The 19,397-nt window shown below is 42.5% G+C and overlaps 1 pseudogene; it reads right to left on the reverse strand.

The window, feature by feature from the left end:
* Window positions 1–4,546: 4,546 nt before the first annotated feature.
* Window positions 4,547–17,453, reverse strand: LOC130372183 (alpha-2,8-sialyltransferase 8E-like; annotated as a pseudogene).
* Between the last annotated feature and the right edge of the window lie 1,944 nt (window positions 17,454–19,397).

The raw sequence follows: 19,397 nt of genomic DNA on the forward strand, positions 1-19,397 counted from the left end.
TAGTGCCAACACCAGTTCTGAATGGTTTCTGCCTCTACACATAGAGTGGTCCACATAACACCATATAAAGTTTTATGGGTCTGAGATAATTCAGATCCTGTGGGGGTGGCTTCTTAACCATCCCGCCCACACCGACACAGACTGAAGGTTCACCTGTTAAATCAGAACCTGTGGGCGTGGCTTCTTAACCATCCCGCCCACACCGACACAGACTGAAGGTTTAGCTGGTAAATCAGATGCTTCACGACCTGGACTTCAATTTCAATTCTTAATTTGTGATCAAGTGTCGTAATTAGTCGAACAGCAGGGAGAATGATCATTAAAATCCCTCCATTATACGTTATAGCAGGGGTCTATATTACGACATGCGAGCATAGAAGCAGTGGAATGTTAGTTATTATGGGGTAGAGATGGTTTTGGGGTACTAAATTGTGAAATTATTTGTCCTAATGGAAGACATATTTGTGTTTGAAAGTAGCGTTTCACATGGAATATCAGAAATTACAGTTTATAAACATGATTTAGGCATTAAAGTACAACAACACTATAATCAGACCATATGGTAGCACATTTTCCTTATGTGATACAATAGTTTTTAAGTGTGACAATGTTATTCCACTAGTTTAATACCTATAGCAGGACTTTTAATTCAATATTCAGATTGTTTTCACAGAGAAGAAGAAGAATTTGATGGTGGGACACACTCACTCAGTCATTAAAATAACTTTCATCTATCTGCTCTTCAACATCCAGTCTACTCTGATGTTTCATGACTAATCAACATCACACCTGGTCTGGTAAAAAAGGGCCACTTCAAGTTCTGTGCTCTAATGTTGATTGTCTTCTCGTGTTCTTCTTTTGTTGGTTAAAACCGACCTGAGAGAGACATCACCGAAAGAAATGTGCTGATCAGAATTCAGCCATCACAAATGTCCTGCACATAATATTGCCAACAGACTGGCCAAGGGAAAGTGTCCATGTATAAGTAACATGGATTGGATAAATTGCTTTACTTTCCTCTGCACCATTTATCTAATTGATGAACTGTGCATTGAGGTGGGGATGGCTAGCCTGACACATCCTGCTGTAACAAGATATTGGTGGATTTAGTATAATCGGACATAAATGAGACTGGGCCGCTAAAGTGAGTCAGTGAGAGGACACTGACACCACGCCTGCTTAATAATTAAGGGACTGATAGTAGCTTTGCTTAAGGAGTTAATTGGACCAGACAAGCCAGAGGTCAACTGACCCAAGTTAAGACCGGTAATTCACCACCTTATGGCACCACACTAAATGGTATATATTGTTTGTATGTCATCATTTGTATATCGCATAGCATGACTTGTGACTTGATGTCTTATGTCTTTGTGTAAACTCACCCCCTTATGGGGGACATTTCCCTTTCTTTTAACACAGAATCTTTTATTTATAATCTTTTATTTTTACCAATCCCCACCACATACACACACACACACTCACACACACACCACACACACACACACACACACACACACACACACACCACACACACACACACCACACACACACACACACACACACACACACACATTGAATATTTAGGAATATCGAAAATCGAAATAAAAAACAGTTTATTTACAAACACAATAAAGAAAGATCTACATTCTTGTTAAAAAGCACTGTGTTATCTATTCCCTTTAATTCAGACTAGTTCTCTTGTAATCAATTATTGTTCTTTTTATTATCATTGCTGAGTATTTTACACAATGAACCATAAAGTGATTAGAAAATCCTAATATTTCTGTTTCTCATGTGCTCATACATGTTGACCTTAAACGACTTCACTGTGATTTATAAAGGAAGCAATTTGTACCGTGAAGTCCATCCAAAAACTCACGAAGTAGAGAAGACTCTTTGTCATGATCTGTGTCTGATACACAAAGTAGAGAGGACCAAGCATTATACATCATTTCAAGAGTCGAAGAATCACTCCTGGAATACAAATAAGTTAAGATAAGACAATCCCAAATGCTCCACTTCCGGGCGCTTCTTAGAATACATGCAAATGCATTGCAACAGGTGAAATAAGGTGAGGCAACAATAGCAAGAGAGAATTCCATCACATGATGAATGGCCCAAGAGCCATCATCATCCAATCAATCCATCGAGTCAATCGAATCGCCACCACTGATACACAATACTGCTCTGAAAGAAGTCATTGCTTGAAGTGATAACATTTGTCCACATCCAAAAGCCCCCTGTGATATTAGTGGATGCGGAGCCTATGTGTGAACATATATCAGTGATTCATTGAAGCAGACACACACAAAGCTGAGTAGGCCATAGAGTACAAACATGCACAGCATTACATCGTTATGCATGGAATTGTATTTTACAGGGGGATAGAGCAATTCCAAAACAAAATGCACAATGAATGCTGTGCACTGCGATCTCTTAGAGATTCTACGATTTTAAGTTTAAAAAGTGTGGAAAAGAGCTGGATCTACAGTAATTTACATTAGGTATGCGATCCACATGGGTGAAGTGCGCATCAGAAAAACGGTTGATTTCTCATAAGGCAGTATGGCTTAAGACATGGAGGACAGCAAGAGATGGGATCAAATAAGCCATATAGCCACAGTGTGTGGCCTTCATTCGTTGTTATCTTTCTCCAGTGCTGTATGGAGGGTGAACAGATTGGATTGGCGATAGGAAGTCAAAGATTTGTTCTCTTAATGTTATAAAAAAACATTTGCTCGGCTTTTGTCCAAAACTACGACTTACGCCTTAAAATACTCAATCTTACGCCAGGAATATTTGAGAACATTACCTGGTAATTTCAAGGGAAGATCAGCTTTTGAAAATATGCTGTTCCAGTTAACCATTTTATATTGAATAAATTAGAAAACCATAGGTTACATCTTTTGTAAATTGTTGGATTGGCAATACTAACCCTATCAGTAAATTACACAAATTGATTAAAAGCTGCCACATCTGTTCCATGTGGAGACAGCTAACATGTGGAACACGGGGGGGCTGATGTCTCAGAGAGGGGATAGAAGGAGCAAGACCCCAACAAGGGTCTGGATTTTAGAGCAGATATTTGTGCATTGTCAAGTACAAAGCAATACTCCTGTACAACGGTATAAAACTTTGCAAGCCCGGGAACCGGACGCATATGCAAGCTCATGTTTTATTTGCTCTGGCATATGCGCCAGGCCCCACTCCTGTTCAGACAGATTTCCAGCAGACTGCACAACCGTTTATCTATAAGGGGCGGGTTTCAGTGCCTATTAGAGCATTTTCATAAGCAACCAAGATGGCTACCGATAATTTGTCCCACGATTGGTTGCTCTGATTGGTTGTAGATCTATCCAATTACATCCGAGGCATATTGGTGTTTGTCTGTTGATAACTCCCTTTGGAAATCGAAAAGGAACTGAGAGTACACATTTGCGTATTGGACTGGCATTGTCAGGCTACAAATTAGCCATTGGAAAAGTTCACTTGAAAACGTCACGAGAAACGACGACAATCACTTGGAAGACCACGTATGACAATAAAAACGAGCAACTCATGGTTTAGAAGAAGAGAGAATCAACGACTTGTAATGTGAGCAAGTTAAAGGTACACATCAAAGTTGAGAACTAACGTAGTTTGGCATCAAAGCAAGCAAATTTGACAATGAAATGGAAATGTTAACTACAACATAAAACGAAGGCTCCAGAGGTAATCAGTTTCTTTTAACAGTTAGGTTGCTAACACTGAACCAGCTTGCTAGTTAGCAAAAATATGCTAGTGAACAGAAAATCAGATCTGTTGGATTTATTATTAGAGGTAGTGTTGCATTTTGCCACTGAGATGGCACATGTACCGTAACTGTCTTCAAATGTAATCCCCCTGGAGCTTTCTTACATGCATAACTTCCTCCAAAATCCCCCCCATCCTTCACATAAATGTACTAAATGGTTTTAAAAAAAGGACAGACTCCATGTCCATCATCTTTTAAAAGTAAACACCACTTAAAAATCTTAGTGACACTTTAGAATAACGTCGTAAGTAATTTGCAAGCCTTTAGTTAAGGATTAAATAATCATTAAGAAAATATGAACATACATTTGTAGACGATTAATAAATACTATGTTAAAGGATTTTTATTCTACCGGCAGGTGTGATGTTGATCAGCCATTACAATCCGTGTCAAATCGACCCTCTAGGGACATCACAGGTGTTGGTTTCCACACAGGTGTGTGATAGATAGATCATCTGTCCATGTATCTATAAGTCTCTAGAGGGTCAGTTTTGACATGGCGTGTAATGGAGAGTCAAGATCACATCTAGTGGTAAAATATGGGACCTTTAAGATAGAACTTATCAATCATCTACAATGAATATAAATGTTCATCAGTTACTAAAGGCTTATAAATGACTAATTACTGTTATAATAAAGTGTTACCAAAATCTCCCATTAAAAAGGTAAAGCTGGAACTCCTCCACAACAAGGTGTAAAGTGAGTCCCTCAGTGGATGTGGAACAGCCTTTGTGGGCCGGTTGTCGGGGGCGATCACCTGCATTGCCCTGTATGAACGTTGACGATCCCGCGCGTGTGCATGTGCAGGAAGTTAAAGATCTCGTGGGGCATGCGTGGAAGCCGGGCCGTGGCTTGACATTGTCGTAGTAGTGGTGAGTGATGTAGATGCCTAAGGGGTTCATGGGGAAGGCCCAGAAGCCGTAGAGGTGGACCTCCTCGCACATCTCCAGGGCGGCGGTCACCAGCATCAGCCCGCTGCTGAGGCGCTTGGCCCGCACGCCCTGCACCGCCCAGAAGCGCTGCACGTTGAGCAGGTACTGGGGTGGAAGAAGAACACGCCACGCTGGGAGTCAAAGTCGTCCAGCATGTACTTGACGCGGAATGAGACGTCGGTGTTGCGCGTGTTGTAGAACGCCGGCAGCACCACCGAGGAGTTCTCGTAGTTCTGGAGGACCTCGTAGAACGGCCGCCGCCACTTCTCCAGCTTCTGGAACCTGGAGGGCGCAGAACGAGATGGGAACACAACAGAGAGAGTAGAGACAGTACTAGAGTTAGACAATACTAGAGTTAGACAGTACTAGGGTTAGACAATAGACAGTACTAGAGTTAGACAGTACTAGAGTTAGACAATACCAGAGATAAACAGTACTAGAGTTAGACAATACTAGAGATAGACATTACTAGAGTTGGACAGTAATAGAGTTAGACAGGACGTGAATAAGACAATATTAGAGTTAGACAGTACTAGAGTTGGACAGTAATAGAGTTAGACAGTAATAGAGTTAGACAGTAGTAGAGTTAGACAGTAGTAGAGTTAGATAGTACTAGAGGGAAGATCAAGCCAACAGATATCAGTCAGCAAGCAATACAATCAAGACTCAAATAATAGTCAACAAATCAAGAGTTGAACCTATGGTATTTCACAGTCTTCTAAAATAATTGTCATGAATCCATTCCTAGCATCATTTTGTTAACCGAAACAAATGCAGCTGCCACGATAAATGACCTGATACTGTTCCTGAAAGCCACAAAGGCTATTTGTTCAGAAGAGAGCGAGATATAATTTAAATTAAGCACATTAAACAACTCCTGAATTGTGTGAGTATGCGTGTCTGTACCTCTCTGTAATTATGCTTGGATTAATTGTCACAAGATCCGTTTTAGTGCCGACATCTGCTGAGTACTTATCGTTGATAGGTGGTATATTGCATCTGAAAAAAAATAGGATCCTGTTATAGGACTCCAACACATTTTGAAGATAATACATTATCCATTATTTTTCTCTGCAACACTGTTGTCTGCAATATACCTGAACACAAAGTCTGCTGAGTCGATCTCTTTCCCACATTTGCTGTTCTTGATGATGCCTCCATTTCCAATGACAGCGCATTTCTTATATTGGGATTTGTTGTATGGCATATCCTGGAGAACAACAAAACACATATGAAGCTCCCATAGAGGTCATCCTGCTATGTCGTCCATATGAAGCTCACAGAGGAGACCTCCCTCTACGTCGTTCCCTAGAAGGCGGTAGACAGATGGGTGGGTGGAGGAATGGATGGCTGGACAGACTCACATCTGGGAACATCTTGAAGACCTCGGTTGTGACGGGCAGGATGCCGCTGGTGTCCACCTCGTACCTCAGCTTGGCCCCTGCAGGCGTGTTCCTCTTGGTGGTGAACAGGAAGGAGGGAGCATTACAGCACCGGGACAGAGACGCCCTTCAGAGGGACAGGAAAAACACACAGTTATACGGGGGAGCGGAGGATTCATATCAAGGGGCTGCTTCCAAGTCCTTTTCTTCACAACATTCATGTCTGGCCTTGAATGTCTTGAGTCAAGACTTAACGTTCAACCCTTTTTTTCCTGGACTCTCTTAGGATTACCAAATTACAAGCGCAGCCCTTCAGGGAATCGCTGCTTAGTTCCACACATACAACAATATATATCGAAACACATGACAAGGGCAGGGATTTCAGATACCTTCAAATCGCTACTTGTTCTCTAGGTCCAACCATACAAAAAGGTGCAACCCCCTTGTCTCCTGTTGGGTGACCGTTGTTCTGCCAAGCGCCTCAGCAGCCAATCTCATCGAGATATCACATCCTGCCTGCTGTTCAACCTAGAGAAGGTGTCGTCAGTTTTTAATGGGCAGGGATTTCAGATACCTTCAAGTTTTTAAAGGGCAGGGATTTCAGATACCTTCAAATCGCTACTTGTTCTCTAGGTCCAACAATACAAAAAGGTGCAACCCCCTTGTCTCCTGTTGGGTGACCGTTGTTCTGAAAAGGCCCATTAAAAACTGACGACACCTTCTCTAGGTTGAACAGCAGGCAGGATGTGATATCTCGGTGAGATTGGCACCCAGTTGGACTGTAAGTTATTAACGCTAATACAACCCCTCAACTGCTTCCTTGATTGATCCTCAAGAACAATCAGGGTTGGAGACAGAGACGTGGCAGGGAGGAGAACAGGACAAGGTGATGCCATTTGAATTGGTTGATTAACTCCTAGAGCAGTGGGGGATTAGACACAGGGGTGTGCAGGGGAGGGGATGAAAACAAAACAAGGCGACATATTATTATTACCTTTTAGGAATTAACACAATCTTCTTCAAAAGCAAGAGAACAGATAATGGGGACCCTTGGAAAAGGTTGGCCCATTGACATGGGAGACGCAACACAAACAAATGAAGCAGAACTCTTCTATTTGAAAATAGATAAAGTGCTCCTATTTTACCACCAAGTGCGGTGTCGATTAGCCATTACAAGCCAAAGGTAAACCCCCACCCAGATGTATGATGATCACCAAACCAGTTGGTACAGTCCACTGGGAATGCTGGTCGGTGGATCCGTGTCGGATCATAAACCCGTCCCTCCCTTTGGGATGTAACCATAGCGGGTACATTATTCTAATGGGTAACTAGCATCACACCTGGTGGCCGTTCAACTGTAACTGAACCCCCAGTTTGGACTCGAATTCAAACACTATGATATAAAACAAATGCTGAGGGTGCCAGGTCATATCCCCATGGTTACGATACACCCCAAATTTGTGAAACTTTTTTAGCACCCTTTTAGTGCATGAGCATTTCTTTAGTGATGTTTTTTTGCGGCCACAAAAATATGGACGAGTGTCCGAGAAATGTACTCCTTTCTCGCAGCTCCACACACACATTTCCACACACACCTGGCCGTTACACATGTCTACACACTTATCCACACACACCAGCCGTTAAACATGTCTACAAACTTACAGAGTGCTCTACTATAAGGCAGAGATAGGACTCATCTTAGGGCCCCTTCTGTCAGAGGGCCTCGTCCGTCAGAGGGCCTCGTCCGTCAGAGGGCCTCGTCCGTCAGAGGGCCTCGTCCGTCAGAGGGCCTCGTCTGTCTGAGGGCCTCCTCTTAGGGCCCCTTCTGTCAGAGGGCCTCGTCCGTCAGAGGGCCTCTTCTGTCAGAGGGCCTCGTCTTAGGGCCTCATCTGTCAGAGGGCCTTGGGATCTTTTCAATTTGTGTTCACTCTTCAGATCTGTACTGGGCGGTCAACGTGAGCATTTTCCGTTGAAAAGACATCTAAAAGATGTCGACGGCTGCTGTGGAAAATACTTTAACAAATCTTTCAAAAGTTATTTCAAAGGCTTTTTGCTACTTTTCATTTAACGTTCACATTTAAACCTAGTTTCAAGCAGATATTTTCATTTCATGTACAATTCTTAATTAACTTATTTCTACAGAACCACAGATATATTTCTCCCTTCTGTTGGTTACATTTCAAGTAGGCTACATTTAACCATGCAACTGGGCTATAAATAATTATTTGTTAAAACAGTGATTTGAGCTAACCACAGAAAAGTATGAACAATATAAACCCCTCCCCCTGAATCCTCTGCTTCCGATGGGATGTAATTTATTGTTCTGTATTTCGGATATAAAGGTGACCCAACTCGCCATGAGGAGCGTTGCTGCCCCCTATAGGTAGACCTTACATCGGCGACGATAACGTGACGTAATGTGCTCGTTCGGGCCGTTCTGCGCAGAAGGTTGGTCGGCAGTGGTTGACCCCAGGCGCTTTGACGTGTGGATTTGTAATGAACCAAAGTAGACTTTTTGAACCAGTGAGCATTATGCGGTTTAAAATATGGTAAAAATTGGTTAACGTTGAAAATACGTTGTATTTGAGACAAACGTCATTGTTTAAGGTGCTACATGATGAATTGGATGCATAATACAAATTGCATGGACACATGAGTTTGTGCTTATTGTGATGGGTTTTTGAACAATTGAGCATTTTTTTGTTTAAATGACGTGTAAAATCTGTCTATTGAAATGAGGACAGGTCTTGGACATGTTTCCATGTTTCAATGACTTCAACCAGACTTCTACTTGGATGTTTGGGTTTGTGGGACTGGGAAATTTCAAACAGGCGTAAAAAGGATTACATTGATAAAAAAATAAAAAATTTCAGATAAATCAGAGATTTATTAAAAGCAAGATGAGAACACAGACGATTAAAACAACAACATTTATTTTGAAATATTCCAACCCATTTGAGACCCCGGCCGTCCTGGGGCCTCGTGGCTCCAGGTGGACCCGTGGCTCCAGGTGGACCCGTGGCTCCAGGTGGACCCGTGGCTCCAGGTGGACCGTGGCTCCAGGTGGACTCGTGGCTCCAGGTGGACTCGTGGCTCCAGGTGGACTCGTGGCTCCAGGTGGACTCGTGGCTCCAGGTGGACCCGTGGCTCCAGGTTGACTTGTGGTTCCAGGTGACCCGTGGCTCCCAGGTGGACGCGTGGTTCCAGGTGGCCCGCCTCTGCACCGCTGCTGAGAGGGAAAAGGGTTGGTCACCATGCACCCGCTTAACAAAGACACACTTCCTCCGAGTAGGAAGGCTATTGAATGCATAAGCAGAAGAGCATCTTTGTTTTCACTTAAAAATTGTGCAAGTCGCTGACGGCTAACAGCATTAGAAACAACGGAAAAGCTTATTTGCGAACCGAAGCAGTGATTTAACGCAATAAGCATTGCATGATAATAGCAAACGCACGTTACATGTCTTTAAATATAAAGTAACACATGTTTACAATATAATTGAGCTAATCTGGACTCACCTGGTCAGCAGTTGAGTTGAAAAGAGTAAACGATTGCTGCTCCTGAAGTTGTGGCTGGAGACCAGAGCACCCAGTAGGTGTTGATACTCTGAGAAAAGTACTTAGTTTGACAACAGTAACGTTTTATTCGTTTGAGTTTCTGCGTAGGGAGGTGAGAGACTATCAAGATAATACATCGGTTGAATCTGGAAGTAACCATTGACTTCCACAACTGTTAAATCTTAATTATGTTATGGTTAACATTTTGCCAAATTGTTGGCTTTTAATGCCGCCTTTTTTGGCTGCTTTTTTTAGGTGCCATGATGGCATGGCCTCTTTAAGTAAATATTTTGTAAGGGTTATGGTTATAGAACCCTGTGAAAAGGTTTTTTATGTTTCGTTTCACATATTATATTTCGTGTGTGTGTACACCTGGACTATGTTTATGGATTGAATGCCCACAACCCATCCGTACTTCAACCCATTTAAATATTGTTTTATAAATTATTTGATTGCCTGTTTGATTTAAATTAGCCTATATCTGTTTGAATAATTATTGAAAGTGAGTGATATTGGTGTTCCTTAGGCCCAAACAGGTTAAAGACCACTGCTCTCCACATCGAGACAACCTTCCCTACTGCTCTCAACATCACACACCTCCCACTGCTGTTCACATCCACACAACACACCTCCCACTGCTCTCAACATCCACACACCTCCCACTGCTGTTCACATCCACACACACACCTCCCACTGCTCTCAACATCCACACACCTCCCACTGCTGTTCACTATCCACACACGACGACCTCCCACTGCTCTCACATCCACACACCCGTCCCACTGCTTGTTCACATCCACACACAAAAACCTCGCCACTGCTCTCAACATCCACACACACCTCCCACTGCTGTTCACATCCACACACACACCTCCCACTGCTGTTCACATCCACACACACACCTCCCACTGCTCTCAGACATCCACACACACTTCCCACTGCTGTTCACATCCACACACAACACCTCCCACTGCTCTCAACATCCACAAACACCTCACCACCGCGTTCCTCCCCAGATAAAAAACGTCTGATCTTCATATCAGAGTGAAATGTTCTCATATGGTTGACAGAGACTTCAGTAAACATAGGATTTGACTCCTGTTTTCTCTTAGTGAAGATCCCATTTTAGTAACGTGACAAAATGTCCAATGTGACAATGTGGATCATCAAACAAGTTGTATTACCATGCTTAAAGAAAACAAAAAGGGTTTTGGATTCACAACCCCTTTGGACGGGGCCAACAGTTATCTCGGAAGCAGATGTTGAGTTTGATGTTGACGATGATGATAATGTAGGGAAATATATACAATACATTTCCTTGTGGTAATGTGATGTGGGGATACATCATTACTTACTTGAAGTTGTCAGTCTCCATTTATTCTGTTCCCACGTGCAAACCTGCAGGTTCCTCCACCTCTCAAAGAGATCTGAAGTTTTCACCCTGTGGAGAGAAAGAAAGATGACCCTTAAGAGACAGACGTATTACACTGCCAGACTATTCCTTCAAAGGTAGATAAAGAAGGGAAGCATGAGAACAACAAAATAGCCCAAAAAAATAAAACAAGCCAATGACCGAGCGTCTGGCCGCTCCCGTCTTTATATAGGCTGCCTCTGAACAGAGGCAGAATAGAGGCAGCTCTGAATAGAAGCAGCTTTCTCCCCTTGAAAATGCCTGGAGATCTGATTTGGTGCTGGAGGAGTGGGAGATGCTTTTCTAACGTTGGCTACTCCTCTAAATCAGGCCTATTAGAGCTGCTACTAAGTGGGCCTCCACCCGGGAACATGAACATTACATCATGTTTCCACGAGTTCCCAGGAATAGAACACACACATTTTTAGATTTATTATTATTGTGGTTCATAGTTTTGAGGAAACTTGTTCATTTCAAGAATGGAATTTTTATGACTTTATACTTAGGATTTTGTTATTGACTAGATACTGTTGAGGTGTGTGAGTAAAACAATTAATAATTGTGGGGGAGATTTTGTTATCATGATTATTATGTATTATTATAAGCAATAAGCTTCGAGTTGGGGATTATGGTATGTATTAATCGTCTATCAAAGCTTCCACTGTCAAGGATCGTTCTTTCTATCATCATTTTCTGAGGTGTGAGAAACCTCATCCCATTCCATTCTTCTAGCAGATAGAGCTGCTTGCAGAGAGTATTAGTGTCAGTGGTTCAGGGGTACAGCGCATTAGTCCACAATCACTTACATTGTCAGGACCTTAACGTCCATAATGTCCTGCCTTGAACTCTTTGCAGGCAGTGGAGTGTATTCATAGGCCCCTTTGTAGGAGTCCAAATACCTGGAGGACACAGACAGTCAGTCAACCTAGGTCTAGAACACATGGAGGAGATCAAATGGGATTAAACGGTGAACCTGCTATCAGTTAGCTAAACCAATTGATTGATTAATATTGGTGGCATATTGATGACGTTTAAATAAAAAAAGTATTTAGGGATTTAATGAATGAGAATTAAAATCGGTTTCACTTGGCATTCATTTGTGATACTGTGAATTATGACAGCCAAAAACTGAAAGGACACATTAGACGTGTGAATAGAGGACATATCTGTGTTCATCTCCTGAATGGCAGCCCTCCTGTGCACATCACAATGTCAGGGGTGGTGAATATGGGTTATGCTCGTGTGAGGCAACATCATTTTGAATTTTGGATCTTTAGATTTACACACGTTTTGTGACTGTGATACAGTAAAATGCTTGCAAATTTGCATTTAGTTGAAGTTTATCATGCACACTCACTCATACATACATGCTCATGCATACATCTCATCTTAAATGTAGACTAAAGAAATATTCTCACTGTTGGGTTTATATTTCACAAATGCTGAATATGAACTAAAGGCACCCCTAAATTGTTACTATATTTTTTTGGTTGATTTAAAAACATGATGTATTGGGGTGAACGTTGAATGATATATTTTAACATGACAGGAAATCTCAAGTTCGAGATAAGCTTTTGAAGCTGAGCCAAAAACATGATTGAAGTATGTAACTCGTTGTACTAAACTGAATTACAATTTGAATTATATAAGCTTGGTACTTACTTAATTCGTTTTTTAACTAAACTATTCTTAGCGTTGTTAGCAGAGTTAATAGTTTTAGTATAGCAGTTGTAGTAGAAGAAATATTGTTATTATAGTGCATTACTGTTTTATTAATATTAATAGCATTGATATGTTCATGCTTTCAGGTCAGTATTGTTATTATTGGTATATAATGTGTCAATAATGTTTATGCACATATATCTGTCAAGAAAATCAAAAAGAAACCAAATATATAGAGACACAACACACACACACAAATGACTGCAATGTTTCAATCTAAGGATTATCTGTTTATTATTATTTATTTATTTTATTTAGAGATTTTTTGATCTTTTTTTGTTGATTTTAGTTTTCAGAAGGCCTAGCATACAAATGGAAATAACAGTTATTTATCCTTTTACCTGTGTTCTTGCCGTTGACTTGAGAAAAGGATGCACAAAATAATGAAGCTGCAATTGCAGCAGACACTATATGCATGTATGTGTATGATTGTGGAGTTTGATGTTAAATCAAACAGATGTCATGAGAATACAGATGATAGAAATATGGAAGAAACAATAAAAGTACCTATATGTGTCTTTGGGATAAAAACTAGAAAAAAAAAAATTGAAAATGAACACAATATAAAAACGTGTTTAAACCAAATGTGTTTAAACAACAATGTGGTATGAAAAGGTAAATAATGGAACTGGTGCTCAACCTCCACCTGCCGGTGCACAGCATGTTTCTGAGCGTTAACTGGACAGTGGTTTGGAAGCATGTGTCCTGTGGTTAATGACAGCCTTATCATTATTTGCATTGTGATTCGAGATGATAGAGCCTCTTTTTTGTTGCTTAGAAAGTTACTTTACTTGGAGTTGTGAATCGTATGCTATTTCAGAATGAACACTCGGTGGCTAGGCCCCATGTGGACACTATTTAAGCATAACTAGCATTACACTAAGAGCTGCCGAGTAATTGTTATTGTTTTGTTTGCGCCCAGGTGCCTGGGTATTGTGCCTGTCTGGAAATCAAAGAGTTAAAAAAGAAGGGAATCCAGGTTGACGAGAAGAGAGACAGACGTAAGAAGGGAAGAGGCAGTGAAGAAAAGGGTGGGGTCAACCCACACTATGAAAACACACAGCTTTGCAGAGCGAGACACACGTTGAGAAGAAGGACGATGCTTGGAGATGGGTGCTGGGATGGGTCACAAGTACGAGGAAAAGCCGGTACATCGACAGGAAGAAGGGCGAAGTTTCCCCAGATTTCCACTGGGTGGGTGTGTGTGTGTATGTGTGTGTGTGTCTGTGTGTCATGGCTCGGCGGAGGGGGGGGGGGGGGTCGGGGGAGGGAAGGGGGGGGGGGGGAGGGATCGAGGTGAAGCAGGTCAGACAACATGCAAAGAGCAATTCTGAGGTGCAACCACCACTGAAATAATATGAGAGTTCATCCCTTTCGGACTAATGGAAAAGAAAGGCATTCTTGGGTTTCAGTGAAAGTACTTAGAAATGCCTGCAGACTGGCCTACCTGTGAGAGCGTTTTTTTTTCTTCTTAATATCAGCTAGGCAGGGTGCGACTATTATGGAGCTCTGTGGAATCAGGCTGAAAATTCTGACGGAAACATCTGTCAACATGCAGACAGGTTAAGTTAGGTTAATGTGTGTCCTGTGGCATCATCACCCGTCTTTTTCCCTATAATGCCAGCACAATTCTTGGAAACATGTCAAAGGAAAGTAAAAAAAGAGGCTGATGAATCTTAAAATGCTGCAGCTCCTTCTCTCCTTGAGTCTACTTATAAAAGCTGCTGACTGGTGGATGCATCGCTGGCCCAGTTCACACATGCAGAGCTGGGTCACTCTCTCTCTCCCTCTCACCTCTCTTCACTCACTCTCTCACTCTCGCTCTGGTCTCTAAGAGGTGCTGTGCAGTGTCAGTCACTTCAGTGATATGTACCTTTTCTTCCCATTTCTGGCCGGCTTCAGAGATCCGTCATCCGAGAAATTAATGGGACCGCTCCAATTCCCCGTTTCGTCGCCTTTGGAGTCTGCTAAACTGTTGTGCACTAGTAAGAAAATTTGTCAGTTCATTTGGTATATTTATTTGGCCTCATTTTGCAAATGTCATCATGTGCACACGCTCAACAACCCTCCAATCCTTTATTCAATCATTCACAATCCTCCGGGGTTCACACATTCACATACACAGTACAGTGATGGGATAAAAAAATGTTTATCATGTCGGCCATCAACGTGGTAAATAGATCATCATGTTTTTAACATGCAGGGAATCAGAGCAGTGAAAACATCGACCGCCAACTCTGGTATACCACAAAACCGGCATACTAGAATCGAATGACTTCACAGGATTACATATTATTCTATTATCATTTTAGTGTTGGGATTGCGTTGTGCAAAACACGCCCATCGGCCTCATTATGTACTGAGCAGCAATGCATCACTGCAGGACTACGTATCAGGTACGTAAGGATCGGGTCGTGAGCGCATTAAGCTGCAGAGTAAAACACCCCTTTGGATCTGCAGGTGCATTAGGCCTTGGTCCCGAAGTACCACTACAGATCACGCTGACCATTGTCAGAAGGAGTATACCACTTGCACTGATTCCCTTTGCTTGTTTTTTTGCGCTGTGAAAACAATAAAAAAACATCAAGCTTTTCCCTTTTTTTCATCTGATAAGCGCTCAGTTGATCCAAACTCACTCTATTATCATCATTCCTTTCACATTGAGTCCCTACTGATTTATTTGTTTCCAATACGTTTGTAAAAATAATCACTGTCTAATACAGATATACAGTCATTTTATTTAAGACTGAATTGGGTATAATTCATGAGCATTTAATTTATGCTCTTTTTAATTCTTGATCTAGTTTCCTGGGTGGCAGATCTTCTAAATATGGTACAGAGAGTGAGAGTAAATATGTCGTTGACAGTAAGTGGGGTCGCTTTGGATCCACTTACTGTAGCTGCACACATCACTTTGCCACAACGCCATCACTCTAAGCAGAGCTTGAACGCTTGCATTTAACTACCTAATGCATCTCTGTCTGTCGTCCATATGCATCTGATAAGATGATAGAAGGGCCTAATGGGCTCCCAGCGAATAGTTTTAATTCTGGAAAATGAGCTTGAAAAATGAGCTGTAATGGGTATAATCAACACATCTCTCTCTCTCTCTCTCTCTCTCTCTCTCTCTCTCTCTCATCTCATCTCTCTGCTCTATCTCTCGCTCTCTCTTCGTCTCTCGTCTCTCTCTCCTCGCTCTCTCTCTCTCTCCCGTTCTCCTTCGCTCTCTCTCTCTCGCTCTCTCTCTCTCCTCTCTCTTTCTCTCTCTCTCTCCTCTCCTCTCTCCCTCCTATCTCTTCTCCTCTCTCTCCTCTCTCTCTCTCTATCTCTCTCACCACACAATCACAAACACACAGACACAGGCCCACACACACATCTCAGACCTGCATCATCATTTAAAGCTGTTTTCCAGTCTCTCCTTCCCTCCTTCTCTCCAGTCCCACCCCCACCAACAAAAACCATCCCAGCATGCAAGGTGGGATTGGAGTAAAATGGCTGCCTTGGTGCGCTAATGGTGTGTTTGTTGCAGCAGCAGAGAGATCGTCATCACCTCGCTCTCTTTGTCTCTCTCTCACTCTCTCCATGGTCTGTAGAGCGCTATAGGGAGCCAGGGCACAGCCAGAGAGGTGTGTCTGGTGCTTGGATTCATTCTCCTCGCCAGACAAGCCGACGAGACAGCAATGAATCCATACATTAGCATCATCATCTCCAGCATCATCAGCCCAGTGGGTATGGGGAGGGTTAGTGGAAGGGGAAGGGAGGGGTCTTATAGGAAACAGGTCGGATTTCAGCACCACATGCATGTTGGCTATAGAGCAAAGTCATAATGTGCCACATGTATCGTATTTGGTGCTGGGGGTTTTCGATTGGTTATTGTTGTTTTTCCTTCCAATTGAATTCTTGGCTTCGGATCAAACATCTCTGCTTCTCAGCATCTGCTCTTCTGGATGGAAACGTTTTTGGTCGATAGGTATACAGTTCATGTTGTAAAAGGGTTCCCAGAGAGATCATCATATAGACATAGCCTATGGCATTCAATATTTATCTTCTGTATTTTTGCAATGGGGATCAGGGAGGGGGGGCTTTCGTAACACACACCATCTTCAATATGTTGCTGATTGGATTATATAACCCACATTTTCGGAGAGGCGCAATGATATGAGTCGGATACCCTTTGTAAGATGTAGGCTGTGACCAGTCACTGAAACAGAAAATCAAAATAAAGGGGAAACAATCCCATACACAGTCCGAGCACTGGGTATGAATGTGATGTTTCGTCTTTAGAAATCATCGAAAACAAAAAAAGAAAAATAAATCTAATGAAATTCGATTATATGCCATTGGGAAAAATGGATGTTGTTTCCCCATACATCAGCCCATCGGAATGATATAGTAGTGCTGTGTATATATAAACCCCAGTTACGCATAGAATAAACACCTATTATGCATTATGTTAAGATTGGCTGTATATATCCTGAATCAACCTTCGTTGATAATTCACAGCTCCACTCCAAATCAAACACTTACCTCTTAATGTAGTTTTTTCCATAGAGTATTTGTTGCAATAGAGTGACCAGTCCAAATGCACAGATAAAGATAAAACAAAGAGACCTATTGCCGAGCAGGTCCTTACTCGACGTGGGGTCCGAGTACCCCATCCTCCGGCGCAGCATCCCCGGGTCCCTGGATCCCCGGGACTCTGTCCTCGAACCTCAATCCCCGGGTTAGGACTCGGTCCTCGATGCATTCACGGACTAATGTTCCTCACACACTTATTTTCACGACTCGGTGGCATAGTTTCAGACCGCTGGGTCTCTCGGTGCGCGCAGCCCGCAGCTGGTCTCTGCTGCCTTGCTGTTTATCATGCATTAGGATCCGGTGATGCAGATGGTCCAGAATATCACAAACCCAGCTCCATGTGACCACAACGCGCTGACGATTGGGTTTTTAAAGATTCTAAAAAAAATGCCAGCGTAAATAATCAAAATTGTGTGACTATAATAGTGCAGTGTTGATGTTAACACCGAGCGAGTGGCGCGTTTCGGAAATCGGAAACGACGCAACGCAGAGCCTGTGGTGCTTAGGAGGCGCCTCGGCTCGCTGGAGAGGCTTGCTTGCTAGTCAAGAGGCAAGGTCACTCCCTGTGGAGCTTGCACCAAGGCGCCATGTCCTGAAATCTACCTTAAAATCCAAATCCATACCTTAAAATCCAATGGGCCCTTTCGCTTCCTGCGCAAAGTATCCAATACCATCTGCCCTATTGTATTTAAAGCCTGCCAATTACCTACCATGACAGGTCAGTCCTAATAGTCCTAGTTTTTGACGGCTATATGAGCAGAACACGGTTTCTAGTCATAGTCATTCAAATAAGTAGGCCTAATCCATAAATCAAGGCTGAATTATTGCCAGAGGAAATGAGCCGAATGCCCTGGTGCCACCAGAGGGCCCTGGGGCCAGAGGGTTTACACTGCCTTCTGGTGGCCCAGGTCTTACCCAGAGGGTTTACACTGCCTTCTGGTGGCCCAGGTCTTACCCAGAGGGTTTACACTGCCTTCTGGTGGCCCAAGTCTTATCCATGGGGAGGGTAATGTATTATTTGATGGAACATTTATTTTTTGCTTGGACGTCCAGGGGGGTTAGTCCAATTTATTATAAAACCGCTGCCTAATCCCCCCCTTCCAAGGAAAGTATGCAGGCTCCAATGAGAAATGAGACACTAAAATAGAACACATCAGACACTGTGTGAATTGACCAACTCACCGCATCTCCCAACATCGATAGCCTGGAGACCATCCAGATCACGTGATCTCACACGGATGAGTTGGACCCCGAGCCCCCACATCAATTTACAGAAATTATAATCTAATCGGGGCCAATCAGGGACTGTGTCATGGTTGACAGCATAAATAAAGGCTGCCACTGGCAAAGAGTGATGGTCTCCCAAAGCAACTAGCATAAAGGTTAACATTTCTAGAGTTAACACAGCCATGAATGCAATTATTGCAAAAATAGATGATTAAAACTATATGTAAAGAACTAGAGTATGCACTAGTCTGAATAGCACACCCTGAAGGCATCAAATATTTTGTTGCGCTGATTGGCTAGACGAGTTTGTCTGTCAAAGCAAGACTGCCCACTGAGATCGATGTGGGCGTGTGGAGGTCCAGATGGATCTGTGTAGCAGATCAAACTTAAGTCCACTGATCCAGATGCTTTCCAGGCTGCATCAAGCAACCCTGGTCCAAAGTCTGTATTTTGGTAGAAAATGTTTCGACTTCGGTTGTTGCACACACGGCTGAACAGCATTGTCCTTTGACTCAGTGAAAAGCTGTACTGACAAGGTATTTCCATCTGATCAAACTCTGGTTCTTGGACCATCAGGAGTAGATCAGAGTATTATTTAATGAATGACAGAGCTTTACCTTCACACCTACATCTGAGTCAGAAGAGGGGGGGTTGCAGAGGGGCTATGACATCAATATTAGAAATATGAGACGATCTAAGTCAGGTCAGGGAAGTGCTTCTATCTTCATAAATGATTTTAATAATATCATGTCCTTTTTTTTCCAATAGCATTTGGATGAAGGTCAATTAATAATTGT

Source organism: Gadus chalcogrammus, chromosome 19, assembly GCF_026213295.1.
Source record: "Gadus chalcogrammus isolate NIFS_2021 chromosome 19, NIFS_Gcha_1.0, whole genome shotgun sequence".
In the NCBI taxonomy this organism is placed as follows: Eukaryota; Metazoa; Chordata; class Actinopteri; order Gadiformes; family Gadidae; genus Gadus; species Gadus chalcogrammus.